This window comes from Dendrobates tinctorius, unplaced genomic scaffold (assembly GCF_039654945.1).
Source record: "Dendrobates tinctorius isolate UK_male_01 unplaced genomic scaffold, ASM3965494v1 ptg000158l, whole genome shotgun sequence".
Classification (NCBI taxonomy): domain Eukaryota; kingdom Metazoa; phylum Chordata; class Amphibia; order Anura; family Dendrobatidae; genus Dendrobates; species Dendrobates tinctorius.
The window spans coordinates 19,009,559-19,026,755 of NW_027361825.1; positions in this window are offsets into that span (position 1 = coordinate 19,009,559).

The window sequence follows — 17,197 nt, forward strand, 5'->3', positions numbered from 1 at the left end:
GGAAGACAGCACATCATCTTCTGGGAGCCCTCCCTCGCATCGTCAGCGTTTGACGGTAAGTTTTTATTTCCAAAATCCATCTTCTCTGTAATATATGTCTATTCATTGCCTTTTATTTCAAAACAGGATTCACAAGATGAAGAGGAGCTCCCAGAAGAAGGAAGGGGTGGACAGACACTTGGAGTGGGCTCACAATTGGTAAGTTTTTTGCATCAAACGCAGAAACACAACATCACACTACACACAACACATAGAAAACAATGTTCTGCAGACCACACACAGCAAACAAATGCCTACATCCAAAGACATAACATTTTTTGTTTTCTTCTCTAGTCTTCCCAATCTGGTGCTCGGCCAAGAGGTCCTCGCAGTGCCTCCCAGGGTCGTCGGCGACAGCAACGCGGCGGTCACCAGCGTGTAAGTATAAATATTTTTGCTTTGTTTTTTTGCACTTTTTATTTCATTTCTTTTGTGGAGGCTAATTATGTTATTTTTGTCTTTTTCTTTAACAGCCTTCACAGCGTGCTCCCGACTCTGACGGTGAGGATGGAGGACTCGATGTGGAGCACCTCATCGATCTCGTCAGAGAAAGGGAGCCGCTCTGGAATATGGCTGACCGCCGCCACGCTGACATTATCGTTACCCGACGACTCTGGGAGGAAATCTGTTCGCTCCTTGTGGGCAGCTGGGAGGACCTCGATGTTCGGGCCCAGATTAAAGAGTGTAAGTATATACAGTACCGGTTGCTTGATGTAAACCAGTGTTTCCCGAACTCCAGTCCTCGTGGTCCCCACGGATCATGTGTTCAGGATTTCTATTTACTATGGAAATCCTGAAAACATGACCCCTGGGGACCATGAGGACTGGAGTTTGTGAAACACTGATGTTGTATACTAACCACTCCTTTCTCGTTTCAGGGAACAGAATTGTGAATCGGTGGCGGTCTGTGAGGGATCGTTTCAAGAAGGAGTTCAATAAAGAGATGCGGGCCCCGAGTGGATCTGGAGGACGCAGGAGCAAGTACAAGTACGCACAAGCCCTGTCGTTCCTCCAGGAAACAATGGTCACTAGAAGGTAAATATTACACACCACATGTGAAAAAAAATGTTAGATGTAACTTTTTTTTTTTCAGCCAGGGCCATACCATGTCAGTATTTTAATTGTTTTTTTTTCTCTTTATTCCACAGCACGGTGAGCAGCACTCGGGAGCCTGCACGATTGGACCCTTCTGAGGCGATCCCTGAGGAGACCGGCACCGAGGGACACTTCGACCGCCCCGGTACATCTGCACCTTCCCAGCCTTCCCACACATTCGACCCCTCTGTCCCATCCACCAGCACAGGAGCATTGTGGCCGCCTACATTACATGAAGCTGCTGGTGAGGAGATCGCTTTCCCTTTACCCCACCCTTCTGCCCCTGCCACCTCTAGTACACCTGCGGGTACTGGGCGGCAGCGGCAGAGGGGTCAGGAAAAGAGTTATGCGCCAGAGTTCTTGCATCTGAATGCATCTTTCCAGAACTGTCTAAAAGTCTTGTCAGAGCAAATCTCCGCAGGCTTTCAGCAGATCAACTCCAGCATTCTGGAGGTGAAGACACTTCTGCAAACCATGCATTCAGAAGCAAGATCTTCGCCAAACCACACCTTTTTCAGGTCTGTTGTGGAGCACATGGTAACACTATCTCCTACCCAGCAGATGCATGTAATGCATTCGTGCCACGGTGCTCTACAGCAGGTTACCTCCCAACCTCCACCTCCCACCACTGTAGTTCCTCCACCTGCACCCCCTCCAGCCACTTTCCATCCTCCCCCTCCTATTACATCTGCACCCCCTCCAGCCACTTTCCATCCTCCCCCTCCTATTACATCTGCACCCCCTCCAGCCACTTTCCATCCTCCCCTCCTATTACATACCAGCAACCTCACCAGTACCAGCAACCTTCCCAGTACCAGCAACCTCCCCAGTACCAGACATCTCCCCACTTCCAGCAACCTGCCCCGTACCAAACTCCTTCCCCGTACCAAACTCCTTCCCCGTACCAAACTCCTTCCCCATACAACTTTCCATCAAAATCATCTGCTCCTACAGTCCCTGCCCAACCCTCCACTCCACCGCCCACCACCTCTTCTGCCTCCCACATGTCCACCCATTCTGTAGCTTTTTCCACACCATCACCTCTAACTGTTCCTTCCCCACCACGATCCCAGTCCTCTCTCCACACTCCCATTGTCGAAGTGTCCCGCAGCCCCTCCAGCAGTATTTCCACCCCACACTACACCGAGTTATAATGTTTTTTTTGTAATAAAAATGCCCATTTGGTTGGTTTCAAACCTTTATTAAAAAAGTTTTTTTAACTTTAAAAACAGTTTACACAAAAAAAAATATTTTAAATAAAAGTTAAATTATTGTTTACACTGGTTGTCTGTCATTTCTTTCTGCGGCGAAATATGTTTAAAAAAAAGGTTAAATACAGGGTATTTAAAAGGTAAAAAGGTATTCAAAACCAGGTATATAACTGTGGGTAAATTTTAGCTTTTTGCCACAGTTGTGTTCCTGGTTGTGTTTGAAGCAAAGTATTTCACCTGAAAAGTTGTGTTTATTGTTGGTGATTTCCTAACAATGTACACAACTTTTGTTAAAAGGTGAAATACTTTGCATAAAACACAACCAGGTACACACCTGTGGCCTAAAGGTAAAAATAGTAAGACCATGACAAGATAGCCAACTTTGGTTGGCAAAGGTATATACTGTTGGTCCAGAAGGTACACAAGTTTGGTTGGGCACAAATCTTTCACACTCTGTCATCCTGCCAGTGTACTCTGCCTTGAGGTGACATAAAGTATAGTGCAAAATTGTCCCTCATTACTGAAACCGTCACAGAACTTCTAGTGGTAATATTTCCAATGACAACATCCATCTTCGCCAGTAACTTGCTCTTCTCTCCAACCTGCACTTTCTCCTCTACAACCTGTCAAAGAAGGGCTGTAGGAACATGCTATATATAGTTTTCCAGTAGCCAATCCCGTTCGGAAGGCCACAAGGGTCAATTTTAAAAACCAGATCCGGCGTAATCCGTCGAAAAACGGATAGAAAAACGGATGAACCGGATGAGACGGATCCGGTTTTGTCTGTCAAGAACAAGACGGATCCGGCAGAAAACCGGATCCGGCACATCAGGTTTTACAAAACATTTGCCGGATCCGGCATTCCGGCACGACGCCGGATCGTGCCTGACGCCGAAAACCTGATGTGTGAAAGTAGCCTTAGTCTGCCTAGTTCTGCAGTTCCCAGTCTCTAACTGTAGGACCTCCAGTGACCTCTCCTCTCTGGCTACTGCTGTAGGCATTTGCTGTACTCCACTGTCCAGTAAGCCTACCCCAGGCTCAACTAACTCATGAGGGAAAATCTACCTTCTTTTTGCCAAGGCTAGCCACTCCTCTAAATTAACCCTCTCCACAGGTTCCCTCAGTTATGCTCGATGCCCCCATCTAGTGTCCCTTAATGATATTACAACTAACTCTATCTAACTATTGCCATGCAACTGCAAACACACACACATGACATATATACTCTTCACCGACATGTAAGGAACAAAGTTAATACGTAATAACAATATTTACAGGGCTAGGCCCTCACCTCCTTACATAGAGATCTCAAGTAGTTTTCAACAATTTTTTCCATGGTAAGTACATTCATAGAGTGGCGTCTAGAACTTCTGTTTGTGCAATAATTGCTCTTCTCGACTTTGCAAACTTTACCAGATGAAACTGTTCTCTATATAGATGACCATGCAAGTCTTGACAACACTCTTTATAGATAACTAAATTACCAAGATAGTGAATGGGATCATTGGAAAAAGCCCAATCAAACAATCCCCATTCATCTCTTTAAAAAGGCAAAGTCCATGTTCATTATTCTACCTGGCCAGGAGTGGATTGTGGAGCCCATTGGTTTCAGGTTTAGTATCCTTCCCAGATAACTATAAAAAAGGGTTGTCTGGGGATAAACCTTTTACATTTTTCACAGAGGATAATACCATACTTGTCAACTATACCGAAATATGGGAATGGCTTCTAGAAAAAAGAGAGACCTCATGGATTTCTGAAAGAGCTGGAAAATCTTTTGGGCAGCTACCAGAAAGCAGTGCTCACTTGGTGATGGGATACTGTGGGATCATAATAAACAACAGAGCCCTAGACAGCGAGATGGTAACAGGGTAAGAAATCGCACGGTTTGTAAAAAAAAAAAACCCACACCTTAAAGGGGCAAGAATTGGGCTCTGAGACCGTCTTTGCTTGCAAAAAGGGATTGTGAGGGACGAGGGAGACTCCATTTTGGATTTATTAATAAAGGCCTCATAGATTATCCAGATATCTCCCTTCACAGCAGGGTTGTAGTCCCCACCCTTGGGATATGTCACAGTGCAGCTAGACAGGTAACTGCAACTGGGTCGCCCTCACACCCAGGGCAGCGGGGTACCTGGTACCGGGCCAGTGTCAGGGGGAATGTGTCACAGCAGCAGTGACCCGGTCCGTGGCCCTGGGCGCCCAATATCAATGGCGGTGATGTTAATAGTGTTATTGCTTATTGGAATAGTTTGTGACGCCACCCGTGGTGTTTGGCAAGGGAGATGGTAAGCCAACGCTGCATGCAGTTCCGCTAGGACTGATGGTGTGGTGCAGCAAAGATGGTATAGCTCCCCACAGGTGGAGCTGTAGTCCCAGGGCAGTGTAGGTGCAATGGAAGAGGAGAGGCGCAGAATGAAATAGATGCTGTTACCCAGGTGTAGCGGTGCTGGAGGCGCTAGCGACGAATGAATGGAGGACACCAGGGCTTGTAGTTTCAAAGCTTTACTCACAGTTCGTGGTACCCACTGGTGCCTGCCTCCGTGCCGTGTCCTCCGGGGTAGAGACCCAATCAACCTCCTGGGCAAGTCAGGGTTCTCCTCTCCAACTCTCCGCCAACATGTGCCTTTCCTGAACGACTCCTCTATTGCGCCTTTTAGTGTGAAGAACTCCAGTACCGTAGTTCTCTGGAATTCATGCTGTCAGATATTCCTAGAACCTCACTTGTATGACAGACCGCTGTAGCCTGATCAGGGACCTCCTGGATCCCAGCTCTCTATCCGTGTTGCTGTTGTGTCCCAAGTCTTAGATGGGAGTAGTGCATTTACAGCAAACTACTCCACCGGTGTCTGCTGCAGAACCATAAGTGTCCATACAACCTCGGGGACCGGGCCCCGGCCTTGCGCTGAGAACCTATAGGCAGGGTTCCTCTTCCAAACCAAAACTCCTCTCTGTTCTCCTACTCCTTCATTCCACGCTGTTCTCTCTCATGGAAGCTTAGGTTGCAGGTCTATGTCTTTCTCATTCGCTTCTCTTTCCCGTGCCAGTTGGCTCAGATCACTGAGGCAGCTGCAGCACTCTTTCTAAACTGAACTCAAACTGAACTCAAAACTAACTTCAGAACTGAACTCCTCTCACCTGACCTCCCGTCAGACTGACCTTCTTCTCTGGGACTCACCCTGAAAGACTGACCTGAAATTCTAAACCTTCCCACTCTTTTATATGGATCTCCACTCCAGCCGCCTCCCAGCACATCTCGTGTTACGAAGCAAGGAATCACCAGAGGTGCTCTGCTACCCTCTAAGCATGAGTCGCAATGTGATCAGTGCTGAACTATCCTGTGTGTGGGATGCAGGTGTTGGAGTGTGAAAGGAGTTCCCAACTTACCTAGTTGGTGGGACACTACACCTTAGGAGAAGGTGCAGTATCTCTGTGGCGACTGAGACTCAGGGGCGCCACACAACCTCCACTAGATGGCATTAGACTGGAAGGATGGTAACAAGTCAGCAAGAGCAGACCTGCAGTGCTGCAGCGAAGCTACCACCAGGTGGCAGCAGAATAGTCAAACAAGCCGAGTCAAAACCTAGACTGTCACACAGTACAAAGGAAAAAACAAGCACAATATAAGTGGAAAGCCAAAGGGTCAATACCAAACAAAGACAGAAGTACCAGGGACCAAAGGCAATGTCAAGTCAGAGTCAAAGCTGAGTCAAACCGGGAAATCCAAAAGCAATCAGGAAACACTAAAACGGGACGGGCAGAGAGGGAGGAACAGACACGAGCAAGGTAAGAAAGCGCAGTAGGGCAAATCAGTGTACTACCAGAGTCAGATACTCACGCGGTAGGCAGAAAATATATCTAACAGACGCAGCAGGAAGATATAGCAGACCTGAACCCAGAACGAGGCCAGGCAGAGTTAACCCTTGCCATGATCAGACAGGGCTCAAAACCCGGACTGGATCATGACAGGATAAGCACACATTCCAAAAAGAACAGAACTTTGCCATATGGCCAGAGAATTAAGGCCCCGTCTCACTAAGCGATCTCGGTAGCGAGATCGCTGCTGAGTCACAACTTCTGTGACGTAACTGCGACCTCACCAGCGAGATCGCTGTGTGTGACAGCGATCAGCGAGCGGCCCCCCTGCCGGTATCGCTGATCGCTGGAAGAAACCTCTGGACATTTCTTTTGTCGCTGGTCTCCCGCTGGCCAGCACGCATCGCTGTGTGTGACAGGCGGGAGACCAGCGATCAGGTGTAAAAAATAATAAAAAAAATAAAATATATAGTTATTCTCACCTTCCGACGTCGCGTTCAGCCATCCTGCCTCTCTCCACGCTCCGGTCCCAGTGATCCTTTGCACGAATGACCGCGAGATGTCACGGTCTCGAGGGATAACAAAGTCTCACGGTCATTCGTGCAAAGGATCACTGGGACCGGAGCGTGGAGAGAGGCGGGATGGCTGCGTGGGACGTCGGAAGGTGAGAATAACTCTTTTTATTTTGATAGAGTGAAATGTACATGGGCGCTACCCAGCCACAAAATAGCTCAGATGCAGCGGATAGGGAGACAGGACTGTGTCGATTCCTGTTTGAAACCAAAGAATTGTGCAATTAAATACCTTACCGCGCTATACTGAGCAGATATAAAAAACAGAACCAGGGAATCTATAATGGACAAGGAAAAAGGAAGGGGGGGAAGGAGAGACAGAAGGGGTTTGTAACTAATACTTACTTTTAATTGAAGGGATTTTGAGGAATATTCTTAGTGATATAGGGCGTTTGTCTGGCGGATACCTCGCCTGTGATGTTGTATTCGTGATTTCTTGTAGTAATCAGTGATACTGATAAAAGAATATATTAATAGGATTAAAATGTCAATAGTGTTAATATCCTATACTAAACCTAAATAAATTAACTGTACTCACTATGATTTACTGAATATTGCTATTTCCTACAGGTTGGTACCGTGGTGTTTACTGTGGTGCTTGCTGATAGCCCACTATCACAGTGCTGACCAAATAAAATTAAATACAATTAATATTAATAACCATGATAAAATATCACAGCTATGGAATAGCCGCTGCACTTACTTATATTTGTATGTAAGAAGTAAGCAGGGACAGTATCTTCTCATGTAAGCATTGCAATGAGGCTTTAGCTGTAAAGAAACTTTCACTTGTAGAGTGCTTGTGATAATTCCTGCTATTTGGATAAAGCAGGAGCAAGGTTTGCTGGTTTTGTCAGGCACTAGACAGGAAAAAAACCACTTAATATAGTGATGTTATAATAATCGGTCAGTCCAAAAAGGACTTATTTCATCTGGACTTACTGTTACCGCTTGCTGAGTGCCGCAAAATTCCTGCACACGGGGAGGATGAGGCTGCACCGCACGTAGCGGGGGAGCGGGAGAACGCCAGCACCTCGTGTGCTCCGGCCGGAAGCAGCAGCGAGGACGCGGCGCGATAGGGGGGCGGAGCTTAGTGACGTCACAAGCTAGGTAAACAAGGACGGGTGCACAGAGGGCACAAACCAACGCGTTTCGAGGGTGGCTTCCCTCTTCGTCAGGGCTATGACAAGTGTCTATCTGCCCGTCCTTATATATTAGGTCTCCCAGCTGCAGTCAATCATCCTTAAACAGGTTGTGGTGCTAATGGGTAATCATTAATGACTTGCGGTAACCCTGCTTTGTACTGATTTATGGAACCAATGGGGTTGTAGCATTTTTTATATATACTATAAAATGTACCATCATAATCCATCTAGTAGATTATTAAAAGAGGAGAAACACAATCAATACTATAAAGGGGTATCCTATTGTGGAATCCAGGTGGTCCCCCAGAACCCCAGGAGGGGAAACTTTTTGAAAGCTATGTCGAGGGTGGAATCTAAGTGGATTTTCATCCTTGACAGCTTGGCTCCGAAAGGCCTAAATCATGAGATTGAGCTATATGCTTTCTAAATCTAGCTGGGAAGTATTAACCCATTTTTTTCCTCTATATTATCTCTTACCCCTTTTCTTTTTCCCAATCTTTGACATACCAATTATGTATACTACAATTTATGACATCCATGATATATCAATCGTGTATACGAAAACTTTTAACAGCCCCCCTTTTTACCTCCCTCCTCTATAGAGGGTCTTTTTCTTTCTTTTTTTTTTGTAAACCTCCCCCCCCCCCCCTATTTTTCCTCTGTCCCTAGTCCTAGTGATGGACCTTTTTAAAAATAAGTGAGGCATTGTTCGCATTTTTTATATAAAAATATACACATATATATTTATATTTTTATCCTCATTTTTATTCATTAAGTCACACATTTTTTAGTAATTAATTTTTTAATATTTATTGTGATTATTTATTCCATTTTAAATGTATTAATATGATGGAGGTTTATTTAATTTATTAACATTAAAAGTTAAGTTTTATTATAAATGGATGATTATTCATATTCTCCTCTTTTAATAATGCTTTTGCAATGCTTACATGAGAAGATACTGTCCCTGCTTACTTCTTACATACAAATATAAGTAAGTGCAGCGGCTATTCCATAGCTGTGATATTTTATCATGGTTATTAATATTAATTGTATTTAATTTTATTTGGTCAGCACTGTGATAGTGGGCTATCAGCAAGCACCACAGTAAACACCACGGTACCAACCTGTAGGAAATAGCAATATTCAGTAAATCATAGTGAGTACATTTAATTTATTTAGGTTTAGTATAGGATATTAAGACTATTGACATTTTAATCCTATTAATATATTCTTTTATCAGTATCACTGATTACTACAAGAAATCACGAATACAACATCACAGGCGAGGTATCCGCCAGACAAACGCCCTATATCACTAAGAATATTCCTCAAAATCCCTTCAATTAAAAGTAAGTATTAGTTACAAACCCCTTCTGTCTCTCCTTCCCCCCCTTCCTTTTTTCCTTGTCCATTATAGATTCCCTGGTTCTGTTTTTTATACTGTATCTGCTCAGTATAGCGCGGTAAGGTATTTAATTGCACAATTCTTTTTATTTTGATTCTATTTTTTACAGCGATGGCAAGCGATCCTGGGCGCTCGGCATCGCTGCGCTGATCGCTGGTGAAGCTGTCTGTGTGACAGCTCAAGTCACCAGCGATCACATAGCGATCTACTAGCGATCCTGACACCTTGATATCGGTGTCGGGATCGCTGGTATGTCGCTTAGTGTGACGGGGCCTTTAGAGACATGTTAATGCAGGCGAGGAGGAGCAGAGCTGGGACCCCCTGCTGTCTTTTGTGCAAGGCAGCCAACATCAATTAGCTATCAATGGACGCTCCAGACTGAGTGTCACCGACACCTAGGGATGAATTATGAGAGTACAGTGGACTTCATGGTTAAGTCCAATATACCACAAGAATCCTGGGAGCCCTCTGCACACACCCCTGTGTCTCATCTTTCTCTAGCTGTCCCGGATACTGAGCTATCAAGACTAGCTCTCCAGAACTACTTAGCCGACCCATGTTTGGACTCTCCATATCGGTCCAGCCCCAACAAACCCGTTGAGACGTCAGTCATCTTGTTTGGAACTCCCCCTAGGAAGTTATGACCCATTCTAGATATTGGGAATTATTTCAGCTAGGAGGTCAAGAGAGAGGAGATTTCAGTACAGCCCAGAGGGGCGGTGTCGAATATGGGAGGGGGCGAGCTAGAGGTTAAAAGCTAGCTACACACCTTTAGCCTTTGTCATTGTTCTGCCATGGAAACCGCGTCAAGTCACGCTTGGAAACGGACCAGAAACTAAGAAGATGCCTGTGGATACGAGAATTTAACTTCATCCACAAGTTGTAATGTACGGTAACATGACACATACCACTAACTGCAATCCGACACCTGTACCCTAACTTTATCCGTACTTCTGGCTAAGATACCTGTATATATTGTATTATCTAGTATATAAGTATATATTATCTAGTATATATCTAGTATATAAGCTACTCTGTATATATTGTATTATCTAGTGCACCTTTTGGAAATTAACATATTAATTAATTTTGGGCTGTTCTTTTATCTCGAAACTCAATTTCCCACATCCATGAGTCCGGTTAGTGCTTATACACTACCTGGGGTTGGTTTCTGACCCGATATAAGCTTGTTAACAGACCAGGTTTATATCTAACAAGGAACTTGTGGCAGCATACCGTTCTGGTGTTATTTGGGGATCCTGGCAGTGACAGACCGGAGGTTTATATATATATTTCCAGCCTGGGACTGGTGATATATATGCCGCCCTCACTGAAGAGTGACCCGATAACCAGTACGTTACAGGGCAGCCTCTCCAGCGACTACTTATCCTAGGTGCAGTTTCTTGACTGACCTGAGGGTACGAGGGGCACCAGAGAGCAGCGACTGTGTAAGCTCTGTCACAGATTGGTGACGGTGGGCGATATCTGTATCCCCCGACTCTCGTGCTTACATTACAGGGATGTTGTCATGGATTCAGAAATTTAGTGGCACGCATCCTCAAATATTCCAAGCAAGTATGGATAACATACATAATGCCGCATGATCATGCACATGGAAGCAAAGTTTGGTGAATAAACTTTTCCTGAACATAACTTTTGTATAATACTATTGATTTTGTGTTTGGCCAATAGTTGCTGGGTAGATTGAGAGAAACAAAGCATTGGGCATGTTGAGATCCAACATTTCATTATCCTATGTTCTCCAGGGACATAAGCTGCCACCAGAGGTTATTCCTGTCTCTCCACTGAGAACACATGCACTAACAGTGAAACCAAGCATACATATATGGGCAGCTGGGAGGAATAACAGTCAGCTGAAGAAGCCAGCAGCTATTACAGATGTATGGCCACTTTATGAGCTAGATTGGTAGGAATTACAGAAGGCGTACTAATGTAGAAATGCACAAACGAGCTACCTCTGAGATTTGGAGAACTATGTACTTAGAAGCCTGCATGCCCCCATTAATGTTTCGCCTGGAGGGGTATGCACCATCCGGCATGTACGCTTAGAGGAATCCCACAGACAGCATACAATAATGCCGCCTTGTTCTCCCCTCAGGCCTGCTTTTAAATGCTTGTCATGTCGGGTCTCTATGTTTGACTCCTGCTTTTACTCCCCTCCTAGCTTTCCTCTTGGTGTGGCGCTCTTCTCTCCGCACTTTCTCCCCTCTTCCTCCATCAGGTGCATCTCTCATTTTCATATCCTTCTGGTGGTTTTTTTCCACCTCGCTGCTGACTTTCCTCTTCTGCTTCTCTCCCCACTCTCCGCCGCTTGTATCTCCCATATCTACTTGTTAGCCGGATTCTCGCAGCCGCTCAGCTGTATCCGGTTGTTTTATTCACTTATTGAAGATTTGTATTAACGAGTTAAAAGACACGAGGATGACATAGCGGCTGATGCGTAGATAATGCAGTGCCAGGGGATAATCGGAACTAGATTGCTAGATTGGACAGCCAACAGGGACAACATCGCATTGGCAAAAAGGCAAAATTTACTAAAAGTCTGAAAATCCTGTTTGATGACATGCACTAAACACGTGTAGGCCGTCCATACGACTCCTTCAGGGATGACCTGACCAAACAGCGCTGACTAGGGATCACTAGCACATTACTGGTCCATTAACTAGTCCACGGGTTGCCCTTGGCAAATGGAACTGAGATGCAATACCAGGCACAACCCATAGACAGGGGTGGCGCTGTTTGGAGATTAAATCAGCTGTTTATTTTTTAACACCCCATTATAATGGGCACAGATATGAATGGCAGGCAACGCAGTAAACCAGCAGTATCCAGTTCAAAGCACATTTTTATTGTTTTCTGATGTTTTAACAAACTTTTTTCCAACCAATATTACAAACTATTTTCAGAAACTTTGTAATATATCCATCTCCACTTACCTTTCTCCACTTGTGAGCCACTTCTTCTCTCCCCTGCCTCCTAAACTCATCATTCACTTCCATAAAACAGCTTAACACTATGTTCGCTTGTTGAATTTTTGCAGCATTTTTGGCATCTTTTATGTAAATTAAAAGCTGCTAATTACAGTACCATCAAAAGCCATTAAGTTCCAGAAATCTCATGCACATGACTGGTTAATTTTTTTGAATTGGAAAGCATGTCATTTCTTTTAACATTTTTGCAGCATTTTTTTTTTTTCACCATAAAAAGCAACGAGAAAGTGCAAAAATGCCGGAAAAAATGCACAAGTGTGCATTTTGGCTGTGTTTTTGCTGCTTTTTAGTGAATAAAACTAACTTTATTAAATATGTAGAAAAATAACACACATAATCCACACCAAAAATGTGGCAAAAACTCACAAAAATAACAGCAAAGTAATGAAGCAAAATCTGTAACTTAGTAAGCAGCTTCTTTACTGCCAAGAGAGCAGAAATAATGCAGCAAAAACAAAACTTGTGAAAATAGCCTAAATCTGCCCTGTTCCAAATAAGAGGGATTGCTGACTCACTAAGGAATCAGATTACGGCTGCTTTTTGGGGCCTATTGAGAAAGGAGGAAGGAGCATAGCGAGAGAAAATCAGAGACACACAGGGATTGTGATGCCACTTTTCTGTGAGACTTTTATCTCACAACAGAGCTGGATTCACATCTGCAAGGCTCAGTAGTGCTCGAGAATGTCCTCCATGCAACGCTTTATGTGTCGCATCAAGACAGGAGAGCAGGAATCCTAAATGTCTGTGTGTCATGTGTATGGAAAACATCATAGCATCTAGTCTTCACCCACCAGCTGAGAGAGAACTGAAAATTACAGATGATGGTGCCAACATGGGGGAAAAAAATGCAGGATACAAGTCATATAATGGCCAGGAATGGTTTGATTACTCATGTTACTTTCATTTCTGCAAATTTTTGTTAGAACCCAAAAAAAAAAATAGACTGCTTGCTTCATAGGTTAATGAATATGCATAAATGATATGGTAAATGGCTGCATCCATTATTTTTAGCTACAATATAAGTCACAAATTTTTGTATTGTCTTCCTTACAATCTTGTACTGTTTTGCGTATACAGCTTCTATGCAGATCTATGCATCACTATAGTTACAAATAACAGGCTATCCTCACGTAGTCTGATGTTGTATTCTATCCCCTTATTTTGCAAATTGATCAATTGTGTAGGATGTAAAAAAATTGATTGTGAAGAGACGAAAAAGAAAAGACTTCGCTATTGAACCTGTTTCTAGATAAAGTAAGCTGGAGCGGCAGACCCGACCTGTATTAGTGCATGAGCCGTCCAGGTATTCATAAGAAAGTGTAAATGTCAAGACATATTATCGAAGTCCTTTGAGATCATCTTTAATATCATGCTGAGCACAGTATCCAGGCAGCACAGGCCTCTGCTTACTTTTGTGTATTTAGGCATCACTGGGCATTAGAGTGCACCTATCACTTTAAAAAAAATTTTTTTATGTTATATGGAACCTAATGTGCTGCCAATCAGTGGGGGTCCGGGTCCTGAGATCCCCACCTATTGCTCTGAAACATTGATCTGAAGAGCTTACAGGTGTTGTCCACTGCTAGGACAATCCCTTCTTATGCCCCACGCTTCGCCTCGATAAATAAAAAAAGCTTATACTCACCTCCCGTTCCGGTGCCGTTACCGCGATGTCGGTACTCGGTCACTCCAGGGCTCTTGTGTAGTTGTTCTGTCACGTGACCCCTGTGCCCAATCAGCGCTGGCAACACAGTCCTTCTCTGAAATTGAACATGAAGAGGAAGTGAGAGATCAGCTGACCTCTATTTTCCTCATATTCAATTTGTCCGAAGGCATGGACAGTGACGCCAGCGCTGATTGGGTGGCGGGGAGAGCGAGTGCCAATAGTGCGGGAACGACGCCGGCATGGGAGGTCAGTATAAGCTTTTTTATTTTATCGGGGCCAAGCTTGGGGTATGACAAAGAGTTGTCTGTTGATCTCCAGAATAAGCCGCACTCCGCTTGAATGAAATACAATCTATGATACCGGCGAAAAAAAATGTGGACAGTGCAATAGTTGTTGAAAAGACCTTGACCGCATATGGCGACTTCAATTTTACCTTCTCCTCGATACCTCGCCGCCTCCTATCATCCCCCTCTTTCCCTTCTCCTGAGAATAAGACAAGGTACAATTTAAATTCTTTGGATAATTTTGGCCACAGCGGCCAATTTTATTAACAAACATTAACAATAAACATTAAATAATTCAAAATTATGAGGGGAGGGTTCTTGGAGCTAGAAAGATCTGGCTATAAACTTATTTCCACCATGTTACCCCCAGCCGTCCAGCCCAGCTCGAGGGCACCGTAACTCCCCTTCTGGGAGACCAACCACCATAGCTCCCGAGGTAAAACCCCGTCCAGAGCCCATACCCAAAAGCCAGATCCCCCATACCATTTTAAACTGTCGGGAATGTTACTTCCGAATCCTTCCCCGACCAATCACCGTCAACTCCAAGAACCCCACCCCCCGCCAACCACGAACAGCCCTGACCACCTCAGGCTCGTGAGTGCCCCAAAACCACCAAGGCCCTCTCGATCCCCTCCTGTATTGACAGTGCCCATAAATCAATACCAATAGAATTTAAATGAACCCCATCGGCCAACCAAAAATTACCGGCACCCGTCTCCAATTCAAAGTGACGAACACTAATGCCCCCATTCCTGGACACAAATGCCGACACCGCACGATTCAATTTTACCCTTGCCCTGTTAATCCCTTTCAACGATCTCGCTTGCCTCCACCTCTGTCTGGGTACTACATCCGACCATACCGTCACCACGTTCGGGAACGATGTCCACAACCTCAAAAAATCGGAACGTATGTCCCTAATTAATTCTCTCACCGGCCTGACCCCTAAATCATTGCCCCCCACATGGAAAACAATAATGTCGGGGGTTCTATCCAAGCGAGCGGACTTGGTTAACTCCAGGAGCACCCTGCTCCATACCATTCCTCGGAAACCCAACCAACGGACCAGCACCTGCTCCCTCCCAAAGCCCAATTGCCTACCATCTGGCCTCGCATCGGCTCGTAGCGCACCCCAATAAACGTAAGAGTGTCCGAATATCCAGGCAAGAAAGGGGCCGCCACCTGAAAAAACACAACAGAATATAGAAAAAACACATCCCAGGACATGCAAACCACACAGCTAACGCCGAATATACAGTAAATACCGATCCGACTGCCACCCTAATCGCATCAGCCCCCAACCCAAGGCTGTCCGCTTCGGTCGCAGCACCGATCCTAAATGAATGAGACCCATACATGTCCCGGGGAAGGCCCAACTCTACCAATCCCTTCTTCAAAACCGCAATGAACTGGAACCGAGACAAATAGGTGCCGTCCGCATGGCACAAGAGAGGACCCGTCCTACCCGCCCATACGCCCCAATACGTTTCCAAACAGCCACGTGGGCACATTAATGCCCCTTCAACTCGCCCCAAAACTACCCGTCTGCCCCTACCCTGTTGATCAGTTTTTGAACGCCGAATCCAAAAAACAATGCCCCCTGCCCAAAATTCCACATCTTCTGCCAACACCCCTCCCGCCGAAACCCTGCTGCCTGACACCACCTCGCCAATGCGCATTGCCCCAAAAAAGGCCAAAGAAAAAGCCAGCCGAAACAGTGCCAACTCAAAAACTGACGTGCAAATACCCCCATGGACTCTGCCTAAGCCTTCCAACGTACTAAACGAAATAGGCCTTCGTTTGTCGCCGGCTTTGTTACCCCTACGAAACCCTTTTAACGCCTGACTCACTAAGAAGCTCTTCGTAACATCCCCCACCCCTTGCAACTTGAAACCGAAAGCTAAACCCGCTACAAACTTGTTTACCTTAGCAGCAGACCAACCGCTGTCAGCTGCCTTCCCAATTAAAAACAATACCGCCAACATCCTATCCTCATCACTTTCTACCCCACCCCACTCTGCCAACCAACTCTGCCATACTCGCCACGAAGAATCGTAGGCCGACCATGTCTGCTGCGATAAGGATTCCCGAATCAGTCTTCCTGCTCTTCCGTAATCACCTTCCACAGAAAGGAAGGGCATTCCACGCCCGTGGCATCCGCTCCTGGCGCCAATTCTCGAAAACGCCCCCACTGAAAACGAGACAAAGAGTCTGCTATTGAATTCGTAACCCCGGGCACATGCACTGCAGAAATCCCTGCGTTCAAATCCAGACATCGAAGAACCAAAACCCTAACCAATCTAACTACGGGGGGAGAGGAGGCCGACAAACTGTTAATGACCGCTACAACACTCGCGTTGTCGCAATGAAAGCGCACTCTCCTATTTTCGAACATGGGACCCCACACCAAAACAGCTACCACGATAGGAAACAGCTCCAATAGTGCCAAGTTTTTGGTAAGGCCCAACAACTTCCACGCCTGAGGCCACCGCCCCACACTCCACCTTCCCTTACAGTAGGCGCCGTAACCAGAGCTGCCTGCTGCATCCGTAAATATTTCAAAATCAAAATTGCTCAATGTCTCCTCCTGCATCAGCGACCGCCCATTGTAATTCCGCAAAAACCGCTGCCAAACCATCAAATCGTCCCTATGCTCCTTCGTCAAGCGAACGTAATGGTGCGGAGCCTTCACTCCTGCCGTCGCGCTAGCCAAACGACGAGAAAAAATTCGACCCATAGGCATGATCCTGCAGGCAAAGTTCAATCTCCCCAATAGGGATTGTAATTCCTTGAGGGTCACTTTGCGCAACTTCGAAATCCTCTCCACCTCCTGTTTCAACAATGCCAACTTGTCCTCTGGTAACCGACACTCCATCCTTTCCGAATCGACAACTATGCCCAAAAAACTTATAACGGCCTTAGGGCCTTCCGGCTTCTCAGATGCCAGCGG